General features: G+C 41.6%; 1 protein-coding gene across 11 annotated transcripts in view; it reads left to right on the top strand.

Moving 5' to 3' along the window:
• THRB (thyroid hormone receptor beta) overlaps positions 1 to 15,453 on the top strand; it is a 372,214-nt gene that overhangs the window by 169,091 nt on the left and 187,670 nt on the right. The gene's annotated exons all lie outside the window — the stretch shown is intronic.

Below are 15,453 nucleotides of genomic sequence, written 5' to 3'. Positions count from 1 at the left end.
GAATACCTTGCCGGGTCCAAATGCAGAACAGACACATACTCACATAGCAAACACTTGTTTAATGAATGAAAAAAATGAGCAGTCAACCAAACTCTAGTTGCCTTGATAAAGAATTCTCTAGACAAGTGGTTCTCAAAGTGGGGCCCCTGCACCACAGCATCTACATCACCTGGGAACTTGTTAAAATGCAAATTCTCGGGCTCCACCCCAGACCTACTAAGTCAGAAACTCTGGAGGTCGAACCCAGGAAACTTTAACAAGCCCTCTAGAGGATTCTGATGCACACGTAACTTTGAGATATATTAACTTAGATTGATCAAACAAAAAGCAGAGATTTCACGTTGTCAGTTGAGTCTGGAAAAGTAAAGAGGAGTTGTCTCAAGAGCAGTAAGAGTAGGGGGGCAGGCAGAAGAAAGCATATGAAAAGACAATGGGGAATGATAGGTAATTTGTAAGTTCATTGTTACAGATGGAGTGAAGAATTCAAGCTGATGGGGCAAGAGAGCTGATAATCAGGTGTTATGTCATAGAAGTTGGTTTAAGATATCTGGGGTGTAATCTGACAGAAGTAGAGAACCATTTTTAAAAAATTAAACAAGGTAGTGATTTGATCTAGTTTAATATTTCAGAAAGAGTCCTATGGCAAGGGTGTGACAGATGGGATGGAAGTGAACTTGGCCTCTATGGGCCACGTAAGCAGTTACTAATTAGCCCAGGTGGATAATGATGAGAGCTGAACTAAGGCAGTTGTTCTGGGAATGAAGAGGATGGGATGGGCTCAAGAAATATTACAAAAGCAGAACTGACAAAACATGGGAATGATAGAATTCAGGAAACAAGGGAGAAGTCATCAAGGATGGCTCCTGGGTTTGTGTCTTACGCAACGGAAGTCCATTTGAACCATTCACTGAACTAAGAAAGACAAGACAAGGAGGAGATTTGGGAGCTGGGATGGGGCTGGAGAAGGTGACTTTGATTGGGACATGTGAAATTGGAGGTGGAGGCATCAAATGCTCATAGATATATCCTGGGCTGGAAATTTCAGCTTGATATCTAGGTATTAATCATTTATATATCATTATAAACAATGCTGCCATAAATATACATAAATTTTGTCTTAATATCTGATTATTTCCATTAGAGATATTTCTAGGATAAAGGTTGTTGAAAAATATAACTGTATTTTACAAAAGGTTGCATTATTTTATGCCTCCATTAGCACTATAGAAGAGAATCTCATCACATCTTCACTAACATGATTTAATCTTCAGAAACTGGATATCCCAATACTGAGGTTACTTTGAGTTTACTTGATTACTTATAAGGTGGGAAAGATGTCACTTTTCACTGACTTCTATCCAAAGATTATCTGTTCATGTCATTTCTCTATTTTCTACAAGACATTGTTTTGTTTTGTTTTTTAAGATTTATTTATTTGACAGAGATCACGAGTAAGCAGAGAGGCAGGCAGAGAGAGAGGAGGAAGCAGGCTCCCCACTGAGCAGAGAGCCCGATGTGGGGCTCGATCCCAGGACCCTGAGATCATGACCTGAGCTGAAGTCAGAGGCTTAACGCACTGAGCCACCCAGGTGCCCCACAAGACATTGATTTTTTTTAAGCTGATTTTTAAGAACTCTTTTTCTCAATTAAGGATTTTATCTCTGCCAATCTCATGCATTTCAAGGAAGTTTTTCCAAATTCTCATTTGTCTCTGCTCTAGCAGATGACTCTTCCCTCTGCCTAGAACCCCCAAATATCCCTCAAGGTAGCCAGTAAGGGTACCTACCGCATATGTTTATTTGAATGGTACCACTCTTGAAGTTCACTCTGACCACCACATTTCAAACTTTGAGCACCAAACAAGCACAACCCTTAGCACTTTTGATCCCCCCACACTTTGCTCTACTTTGCCTTTTCCCCACAGCATTTTCCACCTTTTCCCATATAATGGGATTTATCATTTTGTTGTCAGTCTTAATACAGTACAATAGCCACCTTAACAGCAAAGACATCCAAAATTTGTCTGTTTTGTTTATATATAGATATAATCTCCCAAACACCTTGAAAAATGCCTAACAAATAGTAGATGCTTAATAAATATCTGCTACATGAGTATTAATTCCTTTATATTTGTATTTTTGTTAAAGAGTTTCAAATTTTAATTTATATAAAATTATTACTCTTTCCTTTGCAATATCTTCCATGATTTTCACACTTAAATATTTTCCCTATATAAAAATCAATTACATAACTAGCTGTTTTTTCTTGAATTTTTTTAAAATTTCCTTAAAAGAATTAGTCTTTAAAACATCTGGGATTCACTAGAGTGTGTAATGTAGGAGGAGGCTCTACCAAGGTATTTTCCCCCAGAACTGTCAATTTCACCTCATTTTTTTCAAACTTCTTCATCTCTCTGGCATTGGTTTGTAAAGTACTTTTTAAAAAATCCTATACTAACTTCATACAGGAGGGTCTGATTAGAATCTAGAAGAGTTCACTGGAACCTAGATTGTTCCATTATCCACCGGTGAATGTTTTAAACCCTTGCCATTAGGACTTGCCAACAGTTTTATAGCAAGTATTTGGTTGAACTAGAAGTAATTACTGCAGGGATTAGAATTTGAATCAGGCCTCAACAAATAAGCAAAATTTCATGTTTATAGAAGAAGAGAATGGAAGAGAGAGGTCGCTAGTCCTAAAGCCTGTTTCCATCATTCAGCAGTTGTGTGTTTTTGTTCTGTGTTTTCATTGTTGCTGTTGTTATAGGCAACAGGTGGTTTCATTACCAGACAATTGCTGTCTTATGGTTTGATACACATCGAAATGGGGTTTTATTTCTCCTTTAAACATTTATTACACTAATATAGCTTGAAGTTGAAATGAATCGATGAGGAAGAGCTAGCAGGGGTAGTTGAACTTAGACTGATACCGTAAGACAGCAGTAAGCATGCTCTCTACTCTTTTACAACCACTTGCTATTATGAATCAAGGATGGCCCAGCCACTTCTTTCAGGGTTGTTTTCTTCCTTTGAGAGGAAACATCTGATATGGCAGGTATCATGACAATCATTAGTTATCAATGTATCAGAGGAAGCTGTTCCTCTCACATCATCTAGAGACCACCATTTAGTAATTAGTATAAACTTTTCTCGCAGCAAGCCTTTTATAGGAGCAATGAATAAATAACAGAATTCATCTGCTAAAATAAGTATTTGGCTTCTTTCTCTTTTACTGCTTCTTCCTACTGCCTTGAAAAGGATCCGAGATAGACGGACAGACGTAGGAAGCGGGAACTTAATCCACAGTCTGAAAAGACGGACCATGACTAACTAGGAGCCTGCTGCAGGCATCCATTTTATTCACCTTATCTAGAAACTCCAGCTTAATCTCAAATATTCTCATGTATATTTTATATTTCCCATTTAATCAAAAATAATATAATATGTATATTTTTCAGCCAGATAGACACAACATTGGAATATGCTTATTCTAAGAGCATTTGCCTCCCCGATTTTCTAGTAATGGGGCTTAAGAGACAACCCAGTGTATTGTTGGTTATCAACCAACAGGATATGTAGACCTTGAGCTTTCTAGTCCAAAAGTGGCCTTCATTCATTTGTATCTTGGACCTGTGAGCTACTAATTATGGTCATTTTACTAAATTATATGGTTCATACTTTTATTTAATATGTTGTTAGTGGAGAGCAGGGTTTTCTTCCATGAAAATTTAATGAGAGTAGAAGCTGGGGAGCATGTAGAGTAGTGCATCTCAAGTTTTGACAATCATACAGGCTCCGAGAAGTCTTGCTAAAATGCTGATTCTGAATCCAGAGGTCTAGGGCAGGGTCTGAGATTCTGTTCCTAACAGAGCTCCTCGGTGATGCCCATGGTGCTGGTAACAGACCACACTCTGAGCGACAAAGCAGCTCCGGAGTAGATCTTCCAGGTCCAAATCCTAGTTTGCCGTGCATTTCTGTGTGACTCCGAGGAAACCATTTAACTTGCCTTTGCCTGTTTTTGCAGCCATAAAATGGAGATAATACCTCATAGGATTGCTATGAAGATTAAATGAATTAATATATGTAAAATGCTTAGAACAGTGAGTGTTTGACAGATAAAAGAGCTATATAATTGTTAGCTTCAGCTATTATAGGCATATTATGTTGTAAATACTTAGTCAGGTGCCTATCTTCCCCCACTCAATTGAGTCTGGCTGGGGTGGAGACTGGAATTATTTGTCTTCTCACCCCTTACCGCTCTCCCATCACCTGCCAGCACCTGGCACAGTATTTGGCATTACGGTATGCGCATAGCACTCAGTTCGTATGGTGAAACAGCATCTGCCTAGAGTCAAGAGAGGCAGAAAAATCATACATAATAAAGATCATATATAAGTTTCATTTTCACTTCCACTTAGTTTACATCATCGTTCTTTTAGAATTTACCTACACAAAGGAATTTAGTATCAGCATCGAAGACAGGGTGTTATATATATTTCCTTGGAATTGATAAACAATTGATGTGATGGAAACATCTGTGAGCTTTCGTGTGTGCTATGAATATAAATTTTTTTCATTCTTATCAGATATGGAATGAGAGCGACATGTTCCCCTTTAAGCAAACCTTACACTGTAGCATCTATGTTTACAGAATAGATAAATTGAGTAGCAAATATTTATTTAGCAAAATTCTTCTTTGCATAACGCTTCAAGAGAGCTGCTTTATGTAACTAGTTACTGAATAAACTTAGATGTGTTTTGCACCCAGCATAATCAGAGATCCAGCTGGGGTGTAAAGGGGCTCATTTGTAGAGATATTCTAGGAACAAAGTAGCTGAATCCACATTTGAAAGAACTAATAGTAACTTTGATCCACTGCAAGATTCTAAAATGATTTGGTGACTCTCAGACTTAATTTCTAAATCCTCCTATCTAGACATATGTCTATAACTGGTCGTATGACTTCTGGAGTATTCCAGCGAAGGTCCTAAGGAAAATCTGCCCCTGCGTATGTCAGCTATTGGTTTCTGATACACAGAATTATGGAATCCTATAGATGGAAGATGTCCTAGAAAGGGTCTCCTTTCTACTCAGTGTGTGCTTTAGGGTTCATGGGATTGGAACCACCTGGGAGTTTGTTAGAAATGCAGAACCTCAGGGGCCCTGCGTGGTTCAGGTCATTAAGCATCCAACTCTTGATTTCCACTTGGGTCATGATCCCCTGGGTCTCAGGATCAGGCTTCCAGCTCGGCCGGGAATAACTGGAGAGTCTCTATTTCCCTCTTCCTCTGTTCCTCTGCCCCACTGCCATTCATGCTCATGTGCACAGTTCTCTCAAATAAATAAATCTCTAAAAAAAAAAAAAAAAGATGGGGTGCCTGGGTGGCTCAGTGGCTTAAAGCCTTTGCCTTCGGCTCAGGTCATGGTCTCAGGGTCCTGGGATTGAGCCCCATATCGGGCTCTCTGCACAGCAGGGAGCCTGCTTCCTCCTCTCTCTGCCTACTTGTGATCTTTGTCAAATAAATAAATAAAATCTTAAAAAAAAGAAGAAGAAGAAGAAAAAAGAAATACAGAATCTCAGAGCTTTCTCTAGATTTAGCAAATCAGAATCTTCACTCTTTAAGAAGTTCCCAAGAGGATTCTTAGGCCCAGTACACTGGGAGAAGGCGAAGTCCATACTCAGAGCCTTTGTGTGCCATGTGGCTGGTTGCATTGCATGATCGCTGTTGTTGCCATCCTAAGAACGTCTGAAAACAACACAGAGCTTTTAAGGGCGTCCGTCTTGGCTAGGGAAGCAGTTGCCATTTTAAAAGTTAGAGATGCTGGATCTAAAAAAATATGCTTAGGAACTGTGGTTGCCTGAGGCCTGAGTTTGTTGAAACAAGTCAACATGCAGAGGAAAACAAGTTGGTAGCTATATCTGTGGACTTCTTACACTCATCAAAACGAATGGCATGGTTCTAGGAAAATCTTGGACACCGAGAGGACCACTGTTTAAAGTTCTGGCGGAATAGGAAGTGGATCGAATGGGAGATGAGTGGGCATGAATGCAGTGCTCATGGGGAAAATGCACTTAGGAGTCTTCACCCGTGACTTCCGTATCTCTGCCAACCTGAGAAGGACCCACTAATCAGCACGCGGACAGTGTCCCCACTGCAAAACATGCTGGGATAGTAGGAAGGTGAGATGGAGCTAAGAGCTTAAATCTTTTCTGTAATCGATTACATGCAGGGCTATGTAAGAACATGAAATGACGCCCACATACTGTTCAGCACAGCAGATCAAACTCCTTTCATAGGAAATACATGACTTTGGTAGAATGTTCTAGATGAGTCAAAACCTTGATAATAACAGTAGAAGAAAAAAAATTACAGTAGTATTTCTTTGCATCTGGACAGCAATATCGTGAAGGAATTAGCTTTCAGCTCAAAGACCTGAGGAGAGATTCTGATGCCCCCAAGATCTGAAGATCCAAAGTGGGAAACTGCCTTCCTGAAACTCCGGGCAAAGAAAGGAGATTCAAGGGTTGCTAAAAGACTGTATACACTCTTGGGGCGCCTGGGTGGCTCAATGGGTTAAGCCTCTGCCTTCGGCTCAGGTCATGATCTCAGGGTCCTGGGATCCAGCCCCACATCGGGCTCTCTGCTCTGTGGGGAGCCTGCTTCCCCTCTCTCTCTCTCTGACTGCCTCTCTGCCTGCTTGTGATCTCTGTCTGACAAATAGATAAATAAAATCTTTAAAAAAAAAAAAAAAGACTGTATACACTCTAATTACCTCTAGGAAGGGTCAGAAGACAGAGGTGGAAGCTGGACCTGGCCCAAGGCAAATAATACAATAAACTCTTTGTTATTTGATGCTTGTAGATTAGATTAACCGAAAAAAAAAAAAAAGTGACACTTAACACATTTACCTACTTTTCCCAGGAGCTTAAAATCCTGTCTGAACTTATGGAAAGTATGGTTCTAATTGGAAGAGATAAAACGCATTCAAGCCTCTGATACCGGTTTATTTTTCTGGCTAAGTGATTAAGGAGACAGTGTGAAATCTATACTTATATCATTGTTTCTTTGGAAATCAGTATTTCACCAAAGTTTATTTTTTCTCTCCAAATTCCTCTCTAGTGTCTTGCTTGATAATATGCTTTATGAATGTATGAAATATATTACAAAATACATATGAAATATGACTATATTATTCTTACATTATATGTAGTTATAATTTCTCATGGACTTCTGAGTTCTATTTTATTTTTCCTGCCTTTATACTGTAACCCAGTATTGTCCTTTGAAAATGTAGGGTGAGCCACAAATGCAAGTCACATATTTAATTTTAAATTTTCTGGCAACCATGTTAAAAAAAACAAATAACAGGTAAGATTTATTTTAATATTATATTTTGCATAACTCAACATCCAAAATATTCCAACAATGAGTCCCAAATGCTTTCATGCCCCAGCTGAAAAACTCTGAAAGAGTAATGGGCATTCTCCAGGTCCCCATCTTGTGTGGTCAGGTTCAGTGTGGGTCTGGGGCCAAAGCCCCGGTTGGTAATAAAAAGAAAATGCATCTTCCTAGGGCATCGATTTCCCTTTGGTTAGAGAGGTGTGGCAGATGTAGCAGGTTTTAAGAATTGGAGGATTCTTTTTTTTTTAATGTTTATTTATTTATTTGACAGAGAGAGAGATCACAAGTAGGCAGAGAGGCAGGCAGAGAGAGGAGGAAGCAGGCTCCCTGCTGAGCAGAGAGCGCTATGCGGGGCTCGATCCCAGGACCCCGGGATCATGACCTGAGCCGAAGGCAGAGGCTTTAACCCACTGAGCCTCCCAGGCGCCCCAAGAATTTGAGGATTCTCATCACCTTTCACTTACCTGACATTTTGGCGAAGCTTTGCAAAAAGACTTTAGAGAACAACTTTATTTCCCCTTTTCTGGCCTTCATATGCTTCCACTCTTCAAAGAGTTTTGACTTTAGTCTGAAAATAATAAAGTTTTCATAGCTTTATTTTTATGACATAACTTTCATACTGTATGACCCCCAAGGTGATGAGTTGATTCAAGGTTTATAACTGAGGAATTGTCCCTGTTGCAAAAATTCTACAAGAGTGAGTTCGGCTGAACTTTTTACCCACCAAGCCTAAAGGAAGTTGTGCTACAGGTGTGACCTCTTGGGAAGGGCACATCTTTGTTCTTACTCGTGGGAACAAGTTGAGTTTACCATAATGCTCAGTCCCACAACCCAGCCAGTTCCGCTGAGCTGTTTCCTGGGTTACATTCAGTGATGCTTGCTTTCCCTGAACCACAGAGGGGTTATGCAATCCATGCTCTGAGTTTTGTGTGAATAATGGAGTGTTTCCTCCCTTCCACTCATCTAGATTTCTGGTGATTTATCGATTGATCGGTCAAGCGATCGATCTACCACCCTTCAGTGAGGTATAACACACATATGCTAAAATAGGTAAGATTCTGTGGATTTTTTAAACAGGTGTACACCCTTGCCATCACTAAGGAGGAGATAGAAAATGCTTCCAGCATCCCAGAATGTCCGCTCATGCCCCGCTCCACCCCATCTGGCCCCTATCGGAACCTAACACTCACCCCAAGGATTACCACCGTTCTGATTTCTATCAGCACTGATTCTTTTTTTTTTTTTTTTTGAACTCGCTCAACAAGAAATTACATGATACGTCCTCTTTCATATTTGACGTTTCTTGTGCAATGGGTTGTCTGTGAGAGTCACATTCCTGGGCGTGTGTGTATGGCGTTGTTACTGTTAACTGCAGAGTAACAGTGATTGTGTGAATAAACCACAATTTGTTTATTCATTCTCTGGTTGGTAGACCTTTGGGTCATTCCCTGTTTGTTTCTCCTGGATGTCTATCTAGGAGCTAGGTCAGAGGGTAAGTGTGTGTTTCACTGTATGAGAAATTGCCAGACAGCTTTCCAAAGTGGCTGTGTAAACTGACGATGCTGCCACCAAGAGCATTCTAACTCCTCCTTATCCCCTCCAGGACTTCCAATGCTGGTCTCTTCCAGGGTGGTCATTCTGATGGGGCTGTCAGTTTCTCACCAAATGGCTTTCATGTACGTTTTCATCAGACACCAGTGAGTCACAGAAATTGTTGAAGTTTCATCAAGATTCCTTTCAATTCTTGTCTCAGGCTACACTCTGTGCAACTGTTGTCAACCATTTTTCAGAAATCCTATTTCCTCTTCGTGAGGGACATGATGCCTAATTGTGCAATCATTCCAGCTTGTCACATGTGAACCTTTCTTGGCCACACCCCTAATGCGATAACCCCAGGGATGGCCCCGGTCAGTGCTGCACAGGGGACACCCAGCATTGCTGCCATAGACATCTGGCAATGAGTCTGTCCTTACAGACATAGGGCAGCCTGCCTGTTCAATGAGTTCCCAGGGAGAATTTATTGAGCATCTTCTTTGTTCCAGGCACTGTGTTGAGCATTGGGAAACAACAGGGACCTAGGCACTATCTCTTCTTGGAAGGCTCACAGTCTAGTGAGGGAGACAGAAAGTGAGCATACAAGTGTAATGCAGTATGCTCATGCTTTGAGAAGTGTGTATGCTTGGGGGGCTTTGAGGCCCAGAGCAAAGGAGGTTGGAGAGAGCAAAAAAAGTCTTCCCTGGAAGAGTGACAACCTGAGTGTTACAAAAAAAAGAGAGAGGGCGTCCCAGGCAAGGGAGCTGCAAAGCCAAGGCATGGAGCTAACCTTCAGGAAGGGGTTTTCCAAGATTTGCAGGGCAATGCGAGCATTAAGGCTCGTGTGGGAGGCCACCGGCAAGCAATACACCTAGAATGTCTGTAGGGCCGTATCATGCAGGTATACTTAGGTGGGAATCTCTTCTGCAGAATTTCAGCCCAGAAAGTCTTCTCGGTGTACCTGCAAACAAAAGGAAGCAAGACTTCCTTTGGCTGCTGTCTCTGAGTTTTGACTTTTATTCACTTTTTGATGTTAAATGGGGAAAGTCAAACTTCTTTCTAACTTCTTATCTGGACACAAACACATTTTCTTTTAAACAGTTTGCAACCAGTGTGTACTTCTCCATACATGACAGTCTACAAAGTATAATTTCTTTACTCAGTTTTCTATTATATGCCGCCCAGACCCAAACCCTGGCTCACAGAAGAACCCTAGGAATGGCAAAGCCCATTAAGAGTGTTCTTGTGGAATGCATTTTTATTCTTGGCTTAGCATCTCTCCTTTTGACTGGAGAAGTGAGGCAGATATTTCCATTCCCAATAAAGTATCTACTCATCTAAATCAAGTCAGCCCTGATCATGTCTGAACTTTCTCCCTGAGCAAAACTGAGGCAGCCGCGGGCTATCTGAATTACCACCACTGTATTTAGCAAACACTCATGTAGCATGTATCTCTTTCCATTTTCCAGGCAGTGTTCTAACTATATTCCACATAGTGACTCACCTAGAGTTGGACAACATTAGTCCCATTTTACAGACGGGGAAGCTGGGACAGCAAGAGGTTAAGTAACTTGCTCAAATCACAGATGGGATTTGAACCCACACTTTCATTCTTGTAAACAGTATACTGTGTTGCTGCTTCTACATACTTGTGAAATATCCAGGAGAAACTCAGGGAAACAGAGTTCATTCAGCAAACATTTATTGAGCAACTGCGTGGTGGGTGAGTCAGCAATGCCTTTGCCCCAGGAACTCTTAATCTATTTGAAGAGACAGGGGAAAAAATTGCAATGCAATGTTAACCCAAGGAGGAAAGTAACTGACTTGAGGAACTCAGGGAAGGGCTGGAACGTTAAAGACAGGCTCGCCTCGCCTTTTGTGAAAAGCAGTGAACAGAAGGGGCAGCTGTCAGAGTTAGGACAAGGCAAAATGTGTCCAGGAGGTGTCAAGTGCACCTGTGAGGTGGTAAGGTGTGCTGTGGCCAGTGTGAATGTGGGAGACAGGGCTGATGGTCGGGACTGCATGAGGAGTGTTGTATGCAGACTGAAGAGTAGGGCTTTATCTTGGACCCAGGAAGAAGCCATTGAGAGCTGTCAAGTCGAGGAGAGAAGTGATACACCATCCTCCTTGCTAGAATCCAAGAAAGGGTGAAAGTTAGCTATGCAGGGTACTTGTAATCTAAGAGTATCTGGTGGGCAACAATAAAATATGGAGTCTCAACAACAGTGTGCGGAGAGGGGAAAGGGGATGTACGGGGGAGGGGACAGACAGGAGAGGGAAGAGGGAGAGAAGGAGGAAGGAATCGGGAAAAGAGAGAGAGAATGATGTCTGCTGAAAAGAAAAGAGGGAGAATGGGATGGAGGGAGGGAGGAAAAAGGGAACAAAGGATGGGAGGCAAGAAAAGAAAATATGCCAGTACCCCCCCCCCCCAAAAAAAAATCTCCCGGTGAAATGTTACTGGCAAAATCCCCATATGACAGGCATTTTGATGTATTTGCTCAGGTAGCTTTTGTTTTGGTGGTTCACCAACAGTTCTTTCATGGCTCTGTACTAGCTCATTAAGATGACTTGTATCTGAAGATAATTTGTCAGGCTTATGTAAGACTTCATTTAAGGGGCATTGCCTTGGCATGCAGACAGCTTCCAGCAGAAACATGTTATCTGAAGAACACAATAAAACGAACTAAATGCATTGCTAGGTACCCTGGCAGCAAGCAAGGCAGCTCTATGGGACATCTTCAGAATCATGCCTTTCTTTTAAAAAAGGAAGAGAATGGGGAGGCCATTGGAAATTGACCCAGAAGCCTGAACCTGGATGGCTTCAAACCCATGGAAACTTCAAATCTGTTGGAATCTTAAGCCTTATCTCAAGCCAAAGAAACGATTCCCATCCTCTTTGCCGGTTACAGGCAGCAGCAGCCGTGGGGTGAACGATTTCTCTCCGTGATTCTGATGATGAGGCTGGATGGAGGAGGGAGAAAGTAAGAGTTCTCATTGATCCAGGGCCCAAGAACATGGGTAAGGTAGTATGTCAGGTGTTAGCTGTCCTGGCAGCCTCCTGGTGTCATAGGAGTCTGGTTTCACTAGGGAGTTTCAGGTTCCACAAGCTTTGCTCATCTTCCTGCTGCAAGACTGGCTGCTGGTAGCAGGCGGGAGGCATGGTGTGGAATCCCAGATCGAGAGAACAGTCTGGAGTGGGGAGCCGTTTGTCTGGGGAGTATGTTCTGTGGCCAAGCCCGTGCAGTCATGACGCCAGCCCAGCGTCAGTCAACGCGCTCATCTAAGATGCGTCTCAAGAATGTATAATTGGGATCGCTCAGCCACGGAAGCACAGGACGGCGGAGTTGGGTCCCGAGCAGGTCATTTGCTTAGAGAGCCTTCGTTCTACCTGACGTGGAAGTAGACTAGGAGCAGCTCCTGCGGAAGGCGTGGAGATGTCAGCAGGTTCTGGAAGCGGGCAGGACGGCAGGGTGAGTGCTTGACCGCCCCTATGATGCTCTCCGTGTGAACGCGAAGAGAGATTTTGTTACAATTCATGGATGGGTCAAGATCTGTCCATATTCAGGGTATGGGCTTCCAATGGCCAACTTCTCCTAAAACCCTAATATATCATTGCTAAGGATGAGATTACACAAATGTGCTTTTCCAGAATTTCTCATGTTTCTTGAAGTTAAAAGACAAAGTAAAGAAAATATAACTCCTGTATTTCAGGCTTTTTTGGTGGGAAATGGAAAAGAAGGATAATCCTAAAGGAATATAGATTACAATCCTGTATTATGTGAACTTGAAAAAAAAGAAGGTATTATTCTGGAAGTATAATTGGTGTACCATGTAATATTAGTTTCAGGTGTACAACATACTGATCTGACCATATAAACTTGAAAAGTTTTAAGGAGACTTTTAAGAAGAAAATAAATTATCATCTTATTCTCAAGTAAAATATTAAATGGATACAGGGATAGGAAATTGTAATCAGTTCCCAGTGCTAAACTTTGAGGGGCACTGAGTTCCCCCAAGTGCCATGCTAGAGGGGACAACCACAGTGTGTTCCCTAGAGGCTAAAGCTCTGGAGATATTCTCTGTTGCACAAGAAATATGGGAAGAACTGTGAGTGTCCAACTGGAGAAGAAAAGCCTTCAGAATTGACTGCAGCTTATTTTCAAGTAGAAGGCCTGAAATTCAGAGTAAGGAGATTACTTGTTCCATATTTCCCCAGGAAGAAGGGTTTTATCCTTTGGGAAGAGGGAATTACACACCCCACTGACAATCTGATTTAAAAAAACAAAAAAGCAAGAACAAAAACAAACTTAGACTTACTCCCCAGAAAATATATTTAAATAAAGGCAAAAAATGGTGCTCACCATCAGGGATTTCATGGAACCTTCTGGAACCTTCTGTTTCATTTAAGGAACTCCTGCTTGGGATGGTAAGACTGACATTGGATGGGAATTTGAGGATTTGGCTTGGTCTAAGGAAGAATTCTCAAGTAGTTTGGCAAGTGCTCCCATCGAACTGGGTTTTTCAAAAGGGGATTCTCTCCCCCATAACTAGAGCCCAAATGAATGGCCATGTGAGCTTTAGTCTCACCGAGACGTGGATCTGGATGCAGGAGCTGCTGCTTCTAGCTGTGCATCCTCAGCCTTATTATTCAACCCTGCTAAATATACCTTCAATCCACTGAGAATTGGAGGCAAAAATTCATCACGGGGTGGTTGGGATAATTCAATGGCAAAGGTATATAAAATGCCTATCCTGCTGCTAGAGGAAGATGATGAACAAGAATTAACTTTTTAAAGTAATTCTCAAAAATCATGTGTTGAAAGGAAGAACAAGAAAAAGCTTGATTCCTGCCTCTGCATAAGTTCTTCGTAATTATGTTCCTTTTTGACGGCTAAGAATATTATAGACAGCATTCTAGCTTTGTGTGGGAAGTTACAATAAATGTATAATTCCAAATATGCACCAGATTTGTATTTTTTAAAAAAAGTTTAAAAAGTGAATTGAAAGGTGATATTATGGTACCTTGAAGTTTTATTTTTTTAAAGAGCCTTCTAACCAAAGTGTGAATGAGCATTGTAGAAATGAAATGTTCTTGAAATAATTCAACACATTTTCAATGAGGAGAAACTTATCCTGAATTTCTATTTAATAGAAGAGGAAATGAGGTTGCATTTTAAGGTAATACTTAATAATGGGGAAGAAAAGTAACTATATATCAAGTGAAAAGTGTTAATGCTAAATAATCATAGAGTATATAATAGAAGTTAGTGGCTGTCTTTAAGATTCTAGAAAGGAACATAATTTTCAAAGGCTTTTGGTAATGGCCTTTTTAAAATGTCCAATTGGGGCAAGAATTGGAGGATATGAACATTTAGTCCCGTGGGTGGCAGGATATTCTTAGCAGCTGACAGCTCCAGGGAACAGCTCCAGAGTGTTGGCCGCAGTGTGAACTGCCCGGCATCCCCCAGCCAGCAGATTTGTGGGGTCCACCTACAGGCCTCACTGGATGTGAAGGGAAGATTCCCTCACCTTCAAGGAACATAAACCAGGTTGGGGAGCTCAGCATTCCTCCTAAAAGCACGGTTGTGCAGGCAATGACTTCACAAGCTGTTGAGAGGAGAGAGAGAGAAGGGTTTTGAAGTCGATGACAGCCTGCAAGGAGGAGGTGAGAACCGTGCTGGGCCATGAAGATGCGTAGGCGCTTGTCTTCCCATCTCAGTATGGCAGCACCATTCTTGTAGGTGTTCTGTCCAAAAACCTAAAAATCACACTTGCTTCCTCTTTCCCTCGCCCCAAAATCCAAACTCGCAGCAACTCCTACATCTTCTACCTCCAAAATTTGTCTTCAATCGGCACACTCCCCCCACCTCCATGGCCAGCGTCCCGCCACTGAAACACCTCACTAGGTCTATTTGCTGGTCCCTCCTTCTGCTTTTGGTTCATCATCAAGTCTGTTTTCCATAAAGCAGCCAGAGTGAGAAAGTCACTACCCTGACTTAAAGTCTTTAAAATATTCCCCTTGGGTTAAAAATGAAGGCTTCATTCCTCACCCTGGCCTCCTAGGCCCTGAGGGACGTGGCCAGCCTTATTGCTCTCACCCCCATTCCTCAGCGTCGTCCTGTCACACTGCCTTCCTATGATGCTTCGATCCAGTTAGAGGTACAGTAGATTAAAAAATAATGTGAAAATTACTGAAACTTATCTAAGGAGATCAGTTCTCAAAATTAGCAGGAAAGCTCAGTTTTATAATGATTCTGGCACACAAATGTGGACATATAAGTAGAAGATGTCAGCAGCATGACTTGATTTCAAGGCTTCCTTTGTATTTCAAAATTTCTTTCCCTACCAGCTCCATTCAATTCTTTTCAAGATAATAAGATTTATTAAATTCCCACCAAGAAGTACAGCCAGTATTTACTTTGTACCTAGTACTGTGCTGGGTACAGGAGCTACGACAATGTTTTAAAGACAGGTAGACCCTATCTTCGCCGTGCTTTCAACCTACTGAGGGACGCAAT

Source organism: Meles meles, chromosome 4, assembly GCF_922984935.1.
Source record: "Meles meles chromosome 4, mMelMel3.1 paternal haplotype, whole genome shotgun sequence".
In the NCBI taxonomy this organism is placed as follows: Eukaryota; Metazoa; Chordata; class Mammalia; order Carnivora; family Mustelidae; genus Meles; species Meles meles.
Note: the sequence above shows the minus strand (reverse complement) of the source record. Positions and strands in the feature narration are given on the sequence as shown.